The sequence below is a fragment of the Acipenser ruthenus genome, chromosome 20 (assembly GCF_902713425.1).
Source record: "Acipenser ruthenus chromosome 20, fAciRut3.2 maternal haplotype, whole genome shotgun sequence".
NCBI classification, from domain to species: Eukaryota; Metazoa; Chordata; class Actinopteri; order Acipenseriformes; family Acipenseridae; genus Acipenser; species Acipenser ruthenus.
Genome location: NC_081208.1, coordinates 427,587 through 443,991, shown reverse-complemented (window position 1 = coordinate 443,991; position 16,405 = coordinate 427,587). Strand labels below are relative to the sequence as shown.

The window sequence follows — 16,405 nt, the reverse complement described above, 5'->3', positions numbered from 1 at the left end:
AGGTAAACAGACGCCCTACTTTTTCAATCAGCCGTAACGCGAGCGCGAACGGGCGCGCGCGCCTGACGAAAGACTCCCTCGCGCGCTCTCAGTCTCAGGAGTTTTCAGATTTTTAAACTCCAACCGTCGGTCGGACAAATTAATACTCGTCGGATACGATAGGTCTATATAATCATAATATATAAACCAACTGCCAAATGTGTGTGAGGGAAGATTCGACAATATGATTTTCTTCGAAAACGATATGTTATTATTATTATTATTATTATTATTATTATTATTATTATTATTTTATTATTATTATTATCATCGTGGATATACCATTTTATTAACAGAAAAGCGACACTGTCAGTAAGTATGACTACAATATACGTTTCTTATCCTACAGCCTGTGTTTCCTGACGAATTGATAGTTTTATGTAATTCTCCATAGCTAGTCTAGTCTGCGGCTAGCCTTCCTTCAACCCCCCCCCCCCTTGTTGTACTATATCCGTGTTTTCTCAAACCCCCCTCACTGATATCCTATGACGACAGGGGTGCCGCTGAAACTTGGGAGGGCTTTTATCTATGGATATCGGACTCGTACTAAATATCCTCTGTTCTCGACTCCGCCACTGCTCGACCGAATGCGTGTGCTGCTGCTAGCGCTGGTTTCTTTTGTCCTGCCCGTGGGTCCGTACCTGCAATGCTGCAGAGGAGAGAAAGTCTCCGTCTCCCCCCCCTCTCTCTGCATTATGACAAATCAAGGCAGGCAGCTGTGCCATTAGCACATACCAGGGACAGGCGAGGAACACAGCGAGAGAGAAACAGACTGAAATAGGCACAAAGAGAGCTTGCTAATCGAACTGCAGGCATGTCACAATGAAAAGATTGTGCACGCGTTTCAGCTGTGCATTGATACAGCTGACTATGGGTATACACGTATAGATTCTCTCTAAAATAAATAAATGTAACATGTAGCAAAGAAATCAAGGTGCTGAAATAGCCGTGGTCAAGGGACTGTTGTCAGGTTCATCAGTAACTTGTTCAGTCTTGGAAAAACAGAACCCCCTCAAAGTGTTGCCCGTCATCGCTGAAACAGACTTTGAACACGGAGAAGTCATTTTCTTTTATTTAGCACAGAATTCATGTCGCTCTCTTTTATATACCCCAGAATCAGGTCTCTCTTTGTATCAGTGCTCGCACTATTGAGACGTACCTGCGCTGGCCCTGCAGGCACAACACTAATAAACTCAATCTAAACTAACATCATTATTCAGTCCTGCAAGTGAGTAGCTCATGCTTACAGACACAGGGTGATTGTACAGCCAGGTGATAATGCTGTCACCTGCGCAAAAAAAAACTGTCTAGAAAACCTTCCTCTGTGATCCTTACATCTTACATGATTTTCACTTCAGGGAGGAGGTCTGCTAGAGATGAATGGAAAGTGATGTCGTGCTTCTCCCCCAGTACGAGCGGCTCAAGGGAAGGGATTTCGAGAAATGTCACTGTTGTGGTGGAGGGGAGGAGGAGGAGAAAGGGGCCGTTCAAACGATCACAGCGCATCAGGATCAAAGCCCAGCAACATGAAATACCACAGCCACGAAAGGTAATTCACTACTGTAGCAAGTGTCTTCTTCTAAAGAGCCTGGGTGCTGGTCGGTCTGTCTGTCTGTCTGTCTGTCTGTCTGTCTGGCACACTGGCTGCCTACCCTGGTAACCCATAGCACACTGTCACTGTCCCCAGCCCCCCTGCTTTCAGCATGCTTGCAGCTGTCATTCCGTAAACTACACAGAACAATAATTGAACGGCACCACATTGCAATTAAGTTGTTTCCTCCTAGTTCTATAGTGGTACAGCTGCTATGCCTTTTTATTTGGGGTATTTTTTTTTGTTTTTTTTCATACTTTGCACATGCTTCAAAACAGGACCCCTTGAATCATGGTGCTTTTGTTAAACATTACTGATAACATTTTACCAGAACCATCCATATACAACTGATATTTTCAACATTGGCTTTTTACATAAAAACAGAGTTCTGGCAAACGTTAAAAAAAGTTCAGATTTTTCTTTTTCTGGGCCTCTTTAAAAGGTAAAATTCATTTCTTATCGCCTCGGAACGTCGGCAGCGCATTTCAGCCGTGCTTTTGTGTCTCTGCTCGGCAGTCCGCAGTGGCATTTCACGCACGCGGGTCAAGAAGCCTGCGCCCCTGTCACCATCGATCCCAGCTCAGCGCTGTCACCCCCTGTCTGAGCCAGCCGAAGCCATGCTGCTCTCTGAGCGACCCTGCTCTGCCTTGTGCTCCTCTCAAGGGATGATGAGCAATGAATTCAGTATTGATGTGTGGACAAGCCAGCTTGCCTGTGTTTGTGCACATCCATCCTGACAGTAAACAAAGCCTGTACTGCCCCTTGTGAAAGTGTGCCATGGTAAAAGCACAGCACAGAGTAGTAAAGCATTGTGAAAGCATGGTGAAGTATGAGAGAGAAGGCGCAACTGGAAACTGAGTACATGTAAGTCCTGTAGAGACAGCTTGTTTTTATTTTATATAGGGAGTTATACATGCCTGGAATAATGTACCAGGCGAAGCAGTAATATCTGAAACACTGGGAACATTAAAACAACAAAAACAATCCAACCCTAGCCAGGGACGAACCTCGATGAGCCAGACTTGTTCTGTGAATTACTTCCCTTTTCAGTCTCTCTGGCTGCCCACACTCTCTCACTCTCAGCTGAAGAGGTGCTGCTGTACTAAGCCGACCCCAGACAATCCCCACAAACACTCAACAGGATTCGTGATCGGCTCAGCTCATTACCACGCAGCAAGGGCACTACCTATTCACTTCACTCACTCACTGCATCCCAGTGCAGCACCACACACACGCACACACACACACACACACTGAGACACATGCATGCACGCACACACACACACACACACACACACACTGAGACACACACGCACGCACGCACACACACACGCTGAGATGCACGCACACACACGCACGCACACACACACACACACACTGAGACACGCACGCACACACACACACACACGCTGAGACACACACGCACACACACACACACTGAGACATGCACGCACGCATTCACACACACGCACGCACACACACTGAGACACGCACGCACGCACGCACGCATTCACACACACACACACACACACTCATGTAAACTACATATTCAGCCAGAACTTATGACACTCAATACTACATTCAAATGAGAACCATCTAACAAAGTCAAGCAGACTTTCTTATATGTTTTATGATCTGAAAGTCACAAACCAGCACATTTTTCGTTGAACAAATTTCTCAAGGATTTCTATATTTATTTATTTGATCATATAAACATATATACAATATATATTATTTTTTAAAGGCATTTACAAACCCCAGAACTAGTTTACAAAGCTGTACAGTTGTCAGTGGGTTAATCTAGAGAATCACCCTCCATTCATAGCAAAGTTCAATCTGAATGCCAAGACAGAATACAGTACCGGTGTTATACGGCGACTGCCTGCCCTATGCTATGACTTCTCCATATTGTACTGTGTAACATATACTGTGTACTGTGGACTGTATGTGCTGCTACAAGCTGACATAATTATTCCCTCTTCCTCCCACCAGGGCTCTCTGCATTGCAGCTGTCCCTTTCCTGGCTTTAAGCAATGCCCTAGTTTATCCTGTCGATGTAGACTGCAGCAATCCACCCAACCCCCCCTTCCCCTCCCCCTTTCCAAGATGCATGACCATAAGCACCACCAGACACCCCACCCTTCCATCACTCTCTCCATCTCTCTGTCACTCCCCCTCTCGCTTTTCTACACCTCACACTGTCTGCTCCCTTTGCTTCTCTTTTCCTTTGTCTTGCTCGCTCTCCTCTACCCTTCGTCTCTCTCTCTCTCTCTCTCTCTCTCTCTCTCTCTCCACCCCTGGTTCCACATCTCTCCCTCCCTTTCTCCCTCCCTCTCTCCCTCCCTTTCATCTGGCTACCACAATCACAAACAGACCAGCAGAACTGTATGAAAAAAGTGCACTGTGGTAAATGGAGGTAAAAGCTTAGCATGTTAGAGAACACACAAGCATGGTAAATATGGGGTCTGTTAAACCCGGGGTTAAGCAGGGTAAAGCACAGGGAATGCGTTTATGTGTCTACAAGGGAAAAGCTATAAAAACTGCAAAGGGATGTGAAGGGATGATTGTGATTCAGTTAAGACCGGATCAGCAGGTAATGAACAGGCATTACTGTGCTGTTTTTAAACCGCTTTGTGAGATACATTCAATGTGATTGGACCTGCTCTTCGGGGTGCTGCAATTATTTTTTGTTTTAGACTGGATAAAATCTGATACTTGGGTGATCCAGGTTTAATGCAATATTAGTGTAATCCATCTCACGAAAAAACCAAAAACACAGACACACAACAGTTTGGCACAATTGTCAGCTTGTGGCCCTGGACTGAATGGCAGGCAGGGGATTTGCTCAGATCAGGGTTGAGGTGCTCTCCCTCTCTCTCCCTCTCTCCCTTGCAGAGCTGTGAGGGTAAGCTTACCCACCTGCCAGCATCGGGCATGACTGCACCCAGTGCAACTCAACACTGAGGGATAGATTCTCAAGCTCTTTACTCCAAATCATCATTAGCATGATTGTTATATGAAAGAAAAGAAAAAAAAACACCCACCAAATAAAATCCTAAAATGAATAAGAAACGACTTAAGACTACTTACAAGTTCCTAAGGTAAAAGTCTTAGTTGTTTCTATCTGGTTTGGTAAACTTTATTGGGTGAGTTTTCTGAAAAAAAAAAAAAAAGTGCTAATGACCCTTTGGAGTAAATAGCTTTGAGAACGTAGCCCCAAATTCACAAACACCAGAAAAAAAATAACCTCACCTACACGCAGAAGGACCTATCCCAGCGTGGCCAATCACAGTCCAGGTTTAACAGATACAAATAAACACCACTGGAGATGGAATTGGTTCAGTTCATAAGCAGTTTAGAACAGCGTCAGAACAAAGACCAGGACTGGCAGGGCTGCCAGTTCCCCCGCTCCGTCATCCCCAAAATAGCAGCCACACTTTACCCCCATGACACAGCCTTCTACCCAGTCTTACCCCCCTCCCCATCCTCACCGCCCCCTGGTCACTTACCGTCCAGGGAGAGCCAGTCGTGCTGCGAGGAGGGCAGTGTGGGCAGGGCGCGGGCCTTGTACTCAAACACCACAGAGTTAGAGATGATCTGGTTACTGATGGCAACCTGCAGAGTGACCAGGCCGGTGTCATGGGCTGTGAAGAGAAGGCGATTAATACATAGTTAATATCCATATCCATATCTTTATCAGACGGTCTTCTGTGCATGAGTAAAAGCAAAATAAATTGTACTGAAATGCTGCGAGAATCTGAATTCCTTACCTGGGCAGTAGCAGCGCAGCACTCCGGGCTGTATGAGGGAGGCTGGGACTGAGATCTGGTCGAACAGGCAGCTGTAGTTACTGCTGGCCTCCTGCCAGGGGCCAGTGATCAGCACCTTGACTCCTCCCTGCAAGCACAAACAAAAGCAGCTTTAGACCTGGATGTTTAATAAGGCCAACTGTGCCCTATACCGTTATCACTACATACTGCACTGTACGGCTTCATACAGAGCAATAAACGCTCAACCAAAAGGTATGCCTCTGCTGCCTCCTAGAGTATCACAGCATGAACTGCTCAGCAGTTTCTTAGGTGGGCTTGGAAAGCTGTGTTTTAAGGTGCAACAGTGGCACACTGTGGAATTGTACATAACTGCAGGACACCAGGAGAATTTAGTTCTACTTCTACTGCTCGGGCCACTGCATTGTCTCTGCTGCCATCTAGTGGAGTAAAGTTTCCAAGCACGAATACAATCTGAAGAGAAAATAGATCAGGTTTGGAGGCAGCATGTTCAGCTGCAATAGTGGCATGAAGAAGAAAATGCACAACACATCAAACACAGAAACTTGAGTGCATACAGTACAGAAAGACAAGAACAGCATAGGCAGAGACAGAAATAAACAGACAGAGAGCAAGGGCAGACATACAGACTGAGACAGAAAGAAACAGAGCAAGAACAGCACACACAGACAGAAAGATACAGACAGAGAGCAAGGGCAGACATACAGACAGATGGAGGGACAGGCAGTACTGACCAAGGGACAACCATGTAGACAGTACAGAAAAACAGAGAGACAGACAGAAACACTGAGAACAGAAAGACAGACAGCAAGACTGCAGCTCACCTCTGGGTAGGACCATTCGGGGGAGTAGTCTGTCACAATGAAGAGCCTCCCTGTGGCCTGCAGCATCCCCAGGGCCCCCTGTGACACCACTTCAGACACGTGCATGTAGGCCAGCGAGCCCGCCTCTCCTCCTGCCCCTCCCCCTGGACCTCCTCCAGCTCCCCCTCCGTCCCCAGGACTGCAGCAGGGGGGCAGGCACAGCTCGGCCTGGACGTAGGCGCCGCGGCCCGCAGCCTCCTCCCCCTGGGGGCCTCCCTGGGGCTGGCCGTCGGGCCCCGTCTGCACCAGCTGGTGGGCATAGAGGGCCGCTCCGGGGCCCACGGCGGGCCCCCCTCCTCCGCCACCGCCGCCCTCCACCGAGATGAAGTCGTTGATCAGGTCAGAGAACTGGTTCCCGAAGGAGATGTCAAAGTGGTCCAGGCTGATCTCCATCCCCCCCTGGTGGTGGCCCCCCACTGTGCCGTACAGCCCCTGGACCAGCTGACCGACCGCCCCGCCCTGGAGGATGGGCTGCAGGTGAGGGTGTGGACCCGTGCCGTTGCTGCTGCTAGTGGCCACTCCGTTGCTCAGAACCTCTGTGCCATTTTCAGAGCCCTGCTGCTGCTGCTGAAGATAGTGCTCAGGACCACCTCCTCCTCCTCCCCCACCTCCGCAGGCTTGCAAGTGATCCACAGGCTTGAGCAGACCCTCCGTCCCTTCTCCTCCTCCTCCTCCCCCGTTCTCAGCCTGGCCGCCCGCCTGCCCTTGCTCCAAGCCCACAACTTCCTGGTGCTCCGGGCCCAGGCCCTGGAAGCCCCCCTGGTACTGCAGGAGCTGGAGGGGGGAAGGCTGGCCCGGTGAGTGGTCTTGAGGGGCAGGGCCACCGTTGCAGTTGGGGGGTGTGTGCTGGGGCTGCTGGTGGGGGTGGGAGTGCGCGTGGTGGGGGTGGGAGTGGGAGTGGGGGAGCTGGTGGTGGTGCTGGGGGAGATGGTGGTGCCCCCCGTTGTTGTTGCTGCCCCCCACGCCATTGAGGGATTCCGTCTTGACCACATGCAAGCCCAGGAAGATGCCGTTACCCCCGGATTCGGACAGACTGGTGGAGCCGTGAGAGTTTTGCTGCTGCTGCTCATCCAGGTGCAGGTGAGACTTCTGGTTGCTTTGCTGTTGCTGTTGCTGCTGCTGTTGGGAAGGCTGCTGCGGCGCCTCCTGCAGGAAGAAGCTGGGGGAGCGGCTCTGGTGCGCCAGGTGAGGGCTGTGAACTGCCTGGGCGTAGCCCCCCGCCGCTCCCACCCCGGAGGAGGAGTAATCCTGCTTGGAGTCAATCGCGCTGAAGTCCATCTGCTCCAGCGTGGTGCTGGGGCTCAGGCCGCCCCCCGAGGGAAGCAGGGAGCCCCCAGGGGCAAGCGTGGACGAGCCCTGGCCTGAGGACCCCCTCACGCCACCCCCGCCCCCCACCGCGCACCCCACCTGGTATCCACCCTCTTTAGCCAGCTGCTGCTCGAAGGACGTGTCTTCGGTCTTGATCTCCATCTTCACCATCGCCCCCGAGAAGCCATAGGAGGGGCTGGAGTCCGAGGGGGGTAGGGAGGAGCGTCGCAGGATGCCGTTGCAGCTGCCCATCCCACCGTCCCCATTGCTATCACCGCTGCCGTCCCCCTTCAGCCCGCTGCCCCCGTAGGTCTGCCCTTGCTTGGGGTTGTTCAGGAAGCAGTCGGGGTCGAAGTTCATGGCGGTCTCTGGGATCTTGGGGACGCCCGAGTCCAGGCTGCTGGACAGCACCAGCTCTTCGGACAGCATGGCCAGGCCCGCATCAGCGGCGCCCCCCGCTGTCGGGAAGGCGAACTTGTGGCTGTCGGAGGAGACGCCGAGCACCAGGCCCTGCGCGGCCGCGTCGGAGGAGATAAGGTGCTGGTTGGGGCCCCCTGTGGGGGACATGCTGTAGACAGGGTCCCCCGTCACTTCGGACATGAAGACGGCCGCGCCCTGGGACAGACCCCCCATCACAGAGGCCACGTGGCCCATGGCAGTGACCACAGGGCTGTCGGCCATGTCGGGGTCGCTGTTGAGCCCGCTGCTGATGGACACGGGGGAGTTCTGGGTGGTATCGGGTACCTCCACCTGGTTGGTTGAGGAGACCTCGGTGCTGTTCTGGTGCAGCAGCACTGGCTTTGGCACCTTGCCGTTGCGCTTCTCCCGTGCCCCGCCTCCCTTGGCCCCCCCACCTCCGCTGGCCGCCGCCGTCCCCCCGTGGCTATGCTCGTTCTTGCCCTCGGAGACGTCGTTGTTCTGGACCTCCGAGTGGGAGCTGCTGTACCCCCCTGCGCCCCCTCCGCGGGGCTCCACTTTCGGGGAGATGATGCGGTGCTTGGCACTGTTGCACTTGTGGTGCACGGTGCTCCCCGCACCTGAGAGAGAGAGAGAGAGAGAGAGAGAGAGAGAGAGAGAGAGAGGAAAGAGCGTCACTCTTCAGTTTTGGTCAGTGTTCATAATACAGCTTACAAGGTACACACACACCCCTGCCCACATCCCTCCTTACTTTCTCCAGGTAAAAACCCAACCTTTTACCTTCCAGAGTTTCTTAAACAGAATAAAGTCCTGTTCCTTAGTTTTGACATCTGATTTTTTGAGGCTGAAAGAAGTTGGTTTTAAACTGGTCATTCTGGTTCAAGAAAAAAAAATACTACAATGCCAATTTAATTCCCTAGTTTAAAACTGGCGAAAGCTTCATTAAAAAAATGTAGGACCGGTGTGTGTTTTGAATATTCTCTACAAGTAGGCAGCTGAGTGTATTACTAAGTAGCAAGTGACTGCAGTGCAATGTCGTCACCTTGTGGTACAGAGTGGAAACACACCCCTGACAACAGCTCCTGGCACTTAAACATATTGCAGCCCCAGAGCCTGACTGCTGCTCCACACATACCATAGTATATATAAACGAAGCAGCTTAGCTTTGAGGGTGCAACGCCAGCTCTGTGAAGCTGAAAAGGAGATTTTAATTCCAGAAGACTTTCTGCCTTTTACTTTTCCTCGCTTCTCTCCTCTTCCTTTCCCAGCTCAGAACAAGAGACTGATCCGTCTCCGCCATTACACTACGCCTTTCCCTTTCCCCCAGGTTCTTTGCTGTCCCAGTCTCCTCTCTTTTTTACTTTTCCCTTTCCCACTCTCTCCCCCCTTTCCTTGCTCTCCCTTCTCTCTCCTTCTCCCTCTGCCCCTCTGTCTCTCCCCTGTCCTCACTCCTTACCCAGGGTCCCAGTGCAGAGGCAGTTGTGAGTCCGTGGCTGGGGCTTGGTCTGATGGCTGTCCAGGATCTGCTGCACCAGCTGCTCCACAGAGAAGCCAGTGCTGCTGTTCCCATTGCTGCAAGTCCACTTGATCCCATGAACTGGCGGGACAGAGGAGACACAGTCAGCACGTCACTCACACACTCCTCCATCTCTCCCTCCCTCTCTCCCTCCTTCACTCTCAGCCTCGCTCCCTCCCTTCTCCTCCCTCCTTCACTCCCTCCCTTTTCACGTCCTGATTCACCCTCCCTCCTTCTCCACATCCTACCTCCTTCACTACCTCTCTCCCTCCGTCTTTATTTCCTCACTCCCTCCTTCATTCACATCCTCCCTCCTCCCTCCCCAGTTGGAAAACTAGAAGTAATGTCAACAGGAATAAACTATTATTATTATTATTGTTATTATTATTATTATTTTGTTTTGTCAGGGAGTTTATAGGACGGGAAGGAAGTTTGAAATGCTTAGCTGTGGTTGTTATAAAAGGTTTTTGCAATGTTGTGAAGAAGAGGAGGAGAAAGAGGAGGAAGACAGCGCTGTTAAAACTTGTGTTTTCTTAAACTTCATTTCTTTTGTCTTGGGTTATTGAACCCATATCCAGCAACACCCTTTCCACTAAGCCACTGAGTCTAAATGTGAACTCAGCGCTCGAGCAACGCGCCAGTCTCAGTGCCAAGGCGATAGAAGAACACAAATCAGAAATGTAACTGCAGTAAGAGTGTGTAAGATTCATACTTGAAATGTTTTTCTTCAGTGAAAAGAGAAGTGTGCTATTCCCATCGAGAGCCTAACGAACCACAGATCAAGCGCTGAATAATAATGGGTCAGAAAAGCAGATGGTTTCGGCATCTGGGGGGTCATTCCGAGACACTGTGGGGTCTCGAGGGAGACCCCTGCTGCTCAGAGAGTGCCGTTACACCCTGCTCTCTGTGTGCTGCTGATTGCTATGCTTTGAAGATCCTCACTGCAACGGAACGCATGCGAGACCCAGAGGCAGTCAACGGTGACAGAAAAAAAGAACAAATGAGAGAATGAAATGGAGAAGGAAGATGAAAAAAAGAAGGAGAGAAACGCACACTGGTGCTTCATTCAAATTCTCATCCATCTCTGGAACATCATTTTACAGGCATAACAAAAAAAAAAAATCTAATTAAACTAAATTGTATGAAGATAGGGGTACAAGCTCAGACCAGCTTTTGGAATATCAAACAATATCAAGGAGGCTTTTAACTTGCTACGCTTCGCTTGTTATGTGAGCTGGAAGAAAGGGAGGGAGAGAAAGGAGGGAGGCAGAGAGAAAGGGATTTATTAGTGAGAAAGATTGAACGAGAGCGAGTCGAATTCATCAGAAACATTCTCCCCCACTCTTCTCTCTCTCTCTCTCTCTCGACTGCCCATCAAAAGCAACAAGATAAAAAAAAAACACTCAATAAGGCTGTTCTGGCTCGCTGGCTGAGGACTGAGCAGCAGGGAGGCCAGGAGGCAGTTCACTGTTGCTACAATCATCATATGGTAGCTACAATTAAAGCACGAGCGGAAATGCAGTTGAACGGCATTACATTAGCAGCACGCTGTCTGTAATGGTAGTTTTAGTGGAGCATAGTCACTTCATCCCAGTTGTTTTATAGGGGACAGTTAAAGCCTCCAGATACCATGAAAACCTCTACCATGAGTGCATGCCATTACAGCCTCTGCCTGTCTTTCCAGGGACCGACCAGCAGGCGGCACCAAAGCCCTTAGTTGGGTTTGTCTCGGTCAGAGAGAGAGGTCAAACCCAGCTGAAGGACCTGCTCTCAGTGTTGCTGTGATGATGCTGATCGCTTTGGGAAGAGATTAGCATAGAAGAAGGCCCCGGGACTGCTTGGCTGCCTGCCTGCCTGTCTGCCTGCCTGCCTGCCTCAGAGTGCAGCACGCCATTCCGAGTTAACCTCCCCCATTCTGCAAATGAAATGCCGCTGTTGAGATGTGATGGCAGTGAGTGAAAAACATGCCAGCTCTCGACAGGCACAAGAGTGACAAAGCTCGGAAACACAAATCCGCTTTGACGAAACGCTGCCAAGGGCTTCCTGACCCTCAATCAGGGTTCATATAGGGGTCAGCGAAGCACCTCCCTTTTAAAAGCTTACCACAGTAAATCTGCATGGTCATTTAGCAGTTTACCACATGCATGCATGTTTGTTTGTTTTTTAATTATGCTTTACCAGACCTCTCTGTGCTTTGCAATGCTTCCCTATGCTTTACCAGACCTCTCTGCGGTTTACAATGCTTCCCTATGCTTTACCAGACCTCTCTGTGCTTTACAATGCTTCCCTATGCTTTACCAGACCTCTCTGTGCTTTACAATGCGTCCCTATGCTTTACCAGACCTCTCTGTGCTTTACAATGCTTCCCTATGCTTTACCACACCTCTCTGTGCTTTACAATGCTTCCCTATGCTTTACCATACCTCTCTGTGCTTTACAATGCTTCCCTATGCTTTACCATACCTCTCTGGACGTTACAATGCTTCCCTATGCTTTACCACACCTCTCTGTGCTTTACAATGCTTCCCTATGCTTTACCATACCTCTCTGTGCTTTACAATGCTTCCCTATGCTTTACCATACCTCTCTGGACGTTACAATGCTTCCCTATGCTTTACCACACCTCTCTGTGCTTTACAATGCTTCCCTATGCTTTACCAAACCTCCCTGTGCTTTACAATGCTTTCCTATGCTTTACCAGACCTCTCTGTGCTTTACAATGCTTCCCTATGCTTTACCAGACCTCTCTGGGTGTTACAATGCTTACCTATGCTTTACCAGACCTCTCTGTGCTTTACAATGCTTCCCTATGCTTTACCAGACCTCTCTGCGGTTTACAATGCTTCTCTATGCTTTACCAGACCTCTCTGTGCTTTACAATGCTTCCCTATGCACTTTGTTGTGCTTTTACTATGGGAAACTTGTAAAAGGGATCACAGACTTTCTCGCTAATTTAAATAGAGGCACTAAAACAAACTTACCCATGTTGTTTCACAATCGGATAATTCTGTAATTCACGCTGACAGTGAATTGTACATCAGCTGTACTTTACTGTGTAAAGAGCGTTTTAAAGTGATGGAGCAGAGAGATGAAAGAATCACGTAACATAAAATCTTAAGAAAGATGGTCAAGTGGACTGCACACAAGTTTTGGCTAATGTCTTCTCCAGTGTAATTGCTCTCGGAATGACGTTTGTAGCCCAGCAGGCTTCAGTCACCTTGTTTTTTCATTGCAATCTTACAGTTTTTGTTTCTCTTGAACCATCACAACCAGCCTTTGAACCATTATTCAGTCTCTTGAGCCGCCATCACCAGTTGGAAACCAGCACAGCAAACATTTAAAAGATTTAAAAGTGCGACTGGATTAGAAACGTAGGAAGAATGAACAGAGCTGCTAAACTAACCCCTGAGTTTCTTTATCTGAAGCTCTGTAACATGTTGTTTCCTTTTTATCACAGAGAGGAAACAAGCTAGAGGTGAATCAGTAAGGACTGGACACCAAACCCCAGTCATCAGGAAAGTGGAGGGTCTACTTGATTAACCAGGGTTGTCAATCCAAAATCCAATTGGAACATTTCTACGCTACGTGGCCCTTGGGCTCCTGCTCTTTCTTTCAGTGTCCAGTGGGGTACCGGCATGGCTCGTTCTCAGTGGGATATGGGCCGGTCCCACAGAAAACGTGCAGGTAATTTTACAGTATGCCCCCATGCTTTTCCCAGTGTTGTTATACTATGCAGTTACCATAGTTTACCATGGTTTTTTTATATGCTTAATTCCATGACAGCCTTTATCAATGTCTTCAGTTCAAGTAACTGAGTTCAGTTTCTTTTAGTATTTCTAAATTCAGTGTTTCACAGTTAGGGACGATTTTAAAATGCTTTACCCATGCCTGTGTGTGCTTTGCAATGCTGTGCTTTACTGCCCTTGTGCTTTATTGCAGTTGGCTGTGCTGTGACTAAGGGACACTTTTATAAGAGATAACTCACACATGGGTTTCAGCTGGCCGATCAGCTCCTCCTTGGTCCATTTGGCCCACTCCTTCTTGTCTGTGTTGATGGAGCACAGGATGGGGCCGCATGGCTTCCCACAGTCCTCTATGGCAGGGACGTTCAGGTAATGCACCAGCACAATGTCAGGGTTCTGCAAAAACAGGACAGAGAAACACAGCCATGAACCTTCGCTACTTCAGAGAGTACAGTCACCCACCTGCGCACACACACACACACACACAGCTTTACCATACCTCTTTTAAAATGCTTCTATGCTTTACCATGCTTTCACTGTGCTGTATTAGCTTTATTACACTTTACTGTGCTTTTGCTGTGGGAAGCCTTTCTAAGGGGCTTCTCAAAACTTGAGTTATTGTCATCTGTTAGCGAGTAAAAATGTAATGACAAACGGTTCAGCTAGAAGTCGTGCTCTGCATCAAAGACATTGAGAAAGATGTTGAGGTCGATACATTTGTCACTGAATTTAGCATTTAGCATTTGCGTCATTAAAGATGTTACTGGAACAAACCTGCTATTCCTTGTTGATAATCCTCCATGTTTTATTAACGGATCCTCAATGTAAAATGTTAGCACCTTTATAAAGGAAAAGGCTAGGTACGTATTCCATACATATACAGTGGATGTGTTGCATGCATACAGTGGCGCACACTCACTCTCACACACACACGCACACAGTCACACATGCACACGTAAAAGGCAACATGTTTTGATAAAGAAAAATGCAGCAGTAACATCTGTTTGACTCTTGTTTGCAGCTTCATCAGCACTAAGTGGTCTATAAATCAGGCTCATGCTGGCTCTGGGCTCCCGCCATCAATCTCGGCCCGCGCTTATGACAAATGAAGCAGCCGGGTCAGGCCGCTGCGAGAATGTTTGCATTATCCCCCAAGTCATAACGTCAAGGAATAATCCATCAGACCTCACACTGAGCGTGTGCTCCGAGACTTAGCAAATCACAGCCTGTCATAACAGTACAGAGCATCTCACACCAACTCAAGCAGATCTGCACCTGAAATAACACACACACGCACACACATACACAGACAGAGACATACACATACACGCACACACACACACACACAGAGACACATACACACGCACGCACACACAGAGCTACACACATACACACACACACAGACACACACGCATGCACACACAGACAGAGACATACACACACACACACACACACACACACACACACGCACGCACACACAGAGCTACACAGACACACACACAGAGCTAGACACACACACACAGGCAGAATGTCACATCGCTAATCGAAAGGTCACGTTTTTAATTATATATCAATATATACACATACCCCAGGCTGATGCATAAGGAGGTTAATTTCGAGTAAAAAGAAAAAGCATATTTTAGGCTTGAAAATGCCAGTAGTTAGTTAGTTCTGCAATTAATTCAGAAATGTGTGCATAGGGTGATATACAGGATTTCTGTTTCCGTGCTGGTCACCTTTCAGTCCAACACAATGTTCTTGACACTCAGACACTCAATACCAGGGGGGGTATTCAAGCAGGTTAGCACACATTTACTGTTGGCTCTTTAATTATTCGTCTATTATCTCGCAGACAGCCTTTCCTTGGCAGTTTTTATTGTTTTTATCATTTTTTTCGTTTATTTTTTCCAGAGCTGCCAGCGTCCCGTGGAGCGTGTGGTGCCACGCTGAGAAGGGCGACGGGGCCATCATGGCGGGGCAGCCGGACGCAACCTGACATGAGTTTGTCAGTCGCCTCTTGTGCAGAAAACAGGAGGTTGTCTTTTATATCAAACCCCACTGGCAGAAAGGACCGTCCAGTGGGGAATTGCTGGGGCCTCTGTCTCTCTGCCAAACAGATAAAACAGAGCAAAGAACAAAACTAGCATCGCCCGTCGTCCCTCTCTCTTTCTTTCTCTCTCTCTCGTCCCCTCCCTCCTCTGTCTCCATGCTGTCGACACAGGAAGATTTGATCTACAGACAAATATGCTTTTCATTCACAGCTGACTAGGTCATTGCTCGCCATACTTTGGGTTTAACCATGCTGTGCTTTACAACACTGAACTGGGCTTTTACCACGGCTCTTCAAATTTGTAAGGGGAGTGTAAATGAAATAAATAATTCGATGAAGATCTGTACCCTGAAGGAGTGGTTTTGGAGAATGTTTGATTCGCGGGGGCTGATGCCCCGCTCTGCCACCAAAGCTACTCTAAGAGACCCCTCGGCTTGAGGCCAAATGTGGGGCTGTCACTCTGGGCCGATGCCAGCCAACCAGCTAGGCTGCTTGCCTGAGCCAGCGAGGGCTTCTCCGCTCCCACTGGCCCGTGCTGCCAGTCTCCATGGAGATGAGGTCAGAGTCAAGGCAACTGGAAAACTAAATCAAACGAGTTTCATTTCCCTTCCTCCTTCTTTTTTTCTTTTCTCAGGGGGTGTTAAGGGAATTTGATTTATTTCGGTAAATTTACTTAAACTGAAGGGTGCTTATGCCAGGCTTGCCAGGGCTTTGACAGAGTCAGATGTGTGTCTAAACCACTAAAAGCATCGTAGCAGTACCTGCATGTGTGTCAGTGTGAGTCTGTGTGTGTCATTGTGTGCCAGTGTGAGTCTGTGTGTGTCAGTGGGAGTCTGTGTGTGTCAGTGGGAGTCTGTGAGTCAGTGGGAGTCTGTGTGTGTCAGTGGGAGTCTGTGAGTCAGTGGGAGTCTGTGTGTGTCAGTGTGAGTCTGTGTGTGTCATTGTGTGCCAGTGTGAGTCTGTGTGTGTCAGTGGGAGTCTGTGTGTGTCAGTGGGAGTCTGTGTGTGTCAGTGGGAGTCTGTGTGAGCCTGTGTGAGTCTGTGTGTGTCAGTGCGAGTCAGTGTGAGTCTATGTGAGTCTGTGGGCACA

At 49.0% G+C, this 16,405-nt stretch overlaps 1 long non-coding RNA gene across 1 annotated transcript; it reads left to right on the top strand.

Annotated features, from left to right (window-relative positions):
• The first annotated feature begins 139 nt into the window (after window positions 1-139).
• LOC131698806 (uncharacterized) lies at window positions 140-15,879 on the top strand. Its single transcript, XR_009307831.1, has 5 exons — window positions 140-351; window positions 1,398-1,588; window positions 12,980-13,206; window positions 13,462-13,634; window positions 15,177-15,879. It is a non-coding gene; the product is annotated as an uncharacterized LOC131698806 (long non-coding RNA).
• The last annotated feature ends 526 nt before the right edge of the window (window positions 15,880-16,405 follow it).